Below are 3,008 nucleotides of genomic sequence, written 5' to 3'. Positions count from 1 at the left end.
TTAACTTTACTTCCGTTTTAAATTGTTGCTATTCGAAGGGGCACTCTGCGGGGGAACATTGTCATTTTTATCATTAATATTTAAAATCGCTTCCTCCAATACTTCAAACCAAACCATTTACAAATATATTTATACGTCATTAATAATACACAATACAAATTAACAGTGCAAAATAAAGGCAAAAAGTATAAAGAATAAAGCATAATAGGCCAAAACGTATTAAAAGAATATAGAATATATTGAGTGTTAAAATATGAATTATAAAGAAGAAAAGACAAAACTTTAAAGAATTGAGAGAGAAAATGGCTTAAAATATTAAAGAATACAGAATTGAGGGAATATCGCCCCCACCATGACCACCAATCCAGACCCTTCCGCTGTAACTGAAAGTAAAGTTCTCAAGTTGTTCTAAAAAAAAACCTAACTACAAAGAAATTTCAAAACGGAAGAAAGTCCCATATCAAGTGGCAAAATCAAAAGCTCAAACACGCCAAACGAAAGGAAAACAAATGTCATATTTCTGACATGGTACAGGCATAAACCTGGTTATATATAACTAGCTAAACATCTCACTTGTATGACAGTCGCATACTGAAGTCCATTGTATTGACAGCAATGTGTGAGCTCAACAAACAGTTTAGTGGTTGTCGTTGGTTGCTAACTGTCTATCATATTTGTCTTTCGTTTGAACTTCGTTTCACATTTCGTCATGTCAGGGCCCTAAAATGTTTGTTGGAGGTTGACAGAAACGTTTTTCATAAAACCTTATTTCAAAGTTTTCTGAATGTTCCAAAATAACGTTCCTTCAAAATGTTTTTGAAACATTTATTAGAGTCTACAGATTTTGATTTTTAAAGCGTTTAAAAAAAACATTTTAGAAACAAAAAACAAAACATTTTTAAAACGTTTTTAAAATGTTGAATTGTTTGCTGGGCTATTGTAGCTGACACTATGCGGTATGGCTTTTACTCATTGTTGAAGGCCGTACGGCATAGCTGTGACATAAAAGTTCCTTCAATCAACGTCATTTGGATAGATTGAGCTGTCTCATTGACAATCATATCACATGTCCTTAATATATATTATCATTTAATATTCTCTCAATCAGAAGCTTAATGATTGGTGCGCGATTTAACAGTTCAGTTCAGTTCAGTTTCTTTTATATTCCTCCATTAATTGTGGAGCACTACCCATAGTCCTTCGAGTTTTTAAGTTTTCAATTTGATGCACTATATTAAATTACTATAGTTCACAATATTCTTTCCGCATACGTATACCAAAATATGTATACCAAAATATACTGAAAGCATCTAGTGAAGATATCGAACGAATTACAATTCAACTCAACATTTGAACATGTTCATTAATTCAAATAATTATATTATTTCTAGCTCGTTTCTTATTTTTTATGTATGTAGTTTAAATGTACCTAAGTTTCTTTTCCCCTTAAACTTTATTTTTCTCCCTTCATTTTTTGTTTGGAGGGAGGGGTGAATGATTGCAAATTACCCTGCACTTTCTTCATTGTAAGGTTTGTTTGTCCTTCATTCTTATTCGCTTCAGTCAAATTATTACCAATACGACACGGTTTTTCTTTTTTTTTTCTTTTAATTTTTCTTTATTGTTAATGTTTTTGTTTAGTGTTTGTTTGTTTGTTTGTTTGATTGTTTGTTTGGTTTTTTTTTATTTGTTGGGGAGGTTAACTTTATTAAAGATAAGTAAAAGGGAAATATCGCATGCTCCGAGTCCGCCGCCCGTCCTCCCTCGTGCATTTGAAATAACATCATGCATCTATTATAAAAAAAGGTTGATTTATCGTTTGTTTTTATTCTAAGAACTTTGGCATTTTTTTTTTATTTTGGCCCATTATACTCTATTCTGTAAACCACAGCGAGGCTCTCGTGGAAATCATATTATCATTACTTAACATGACACAAAAGCTGTATGTCTGTAGAGATTATTTAATATATTTGCTTATTGTAATTTTCCCCTTGCTGACCAAGGTTTTATGCCGGGTTTACGGCAACGAGACAGCAAGCAAACAACAAATTCTAGTACATCTTTTCTAGGTTTTAATCATTATTTACGAAATTTCAGGATCGCCATTATGACACAGCTGACCTGTGGAATATGACAGGGTTAACTAATAGTATTCAACGGGACAATTTAGTTATGTGGGGTGTGAGGGCAAATTATAGACACCAACGACGTTGAGAAGGTGGCACTATTTATTCTTTTAAGCCATTTTTAGCAAATTATAAGCAGATTAAGGGGGTGTGAGAATGTGGCCAACCCCTTATGGAGCCGGCTACATATAAGGTTAATGCATAGGCCCTTTAAATGTTCTACTTCTAAAATTGCCTAATTTATGCCCCCCCCCCTTTTTTTCTAAATCCTGGATCTCCATCTGCAGATATATATGATATATAGTTTTATTAAGTCTGCATTAGTTAAGACTAGAGACGGTTTATAATGTTCCACACTATAGTAAATTCATGTCCGACCATGGGATGTATGGCTTACACGACGTGTAGACATATTTATAATATTTGTTTAACCATAATACAGGAAAATACCTTACCAAATTAAAGCCAGTCAAGTTCCGCAGCCATCGTACGCAAGTTAAATTTCATATCTATTCCTGCAATGTCAAATTCAAGCCCAATATCAATTCCTCTTGAAGATCATTGATTTACAAAAAAAAATGATAGGGAAGTATTGATATCTGAATAAATGATATTTTCGCACATTTTACAGCTTTTTGAATCACACATCTTAATCCCATGAATCCTTGCACGTGACTGCCTACACCTCGATTTAAAAAAAAAAACAACATTGAAAATATATGAGAGTTTGCATGGGCTTAACAGGATAGCAGATAATGCCCGGCGAAATATACAGAAAAATCATGGAACAAAAAATAAAGAATAGAGAAAAAATAGGGCAAACAATAAAGAAGCGAATAAAATATAAAGAATAGAGAATAACGTTTCTCGTTTTTTATATAG

The sequence above is a fragment of the Mytilus californianus genome, unplaced genomic scaffold, assembly GCF_021869535.1.
Source record: "Mytilus californianus isolate M0D057914Y unplaced genomic scaffold, xbMytCali1.0.p SCAF_12, whole genome shotgun sequence".
In the NCBI taxonomy this organism is placed as follows: domain Eukaryota; kingdom Metazoa; phylum Mollusca; class Bivalvia; order Mytilida; family Mytilidae; genus Mytilus; species Mytilus californianus.
The sequence above is the reverse complement of the archived record's forward strand: the minus strand, read 5'-3'. Positions refer to the sequence as shown.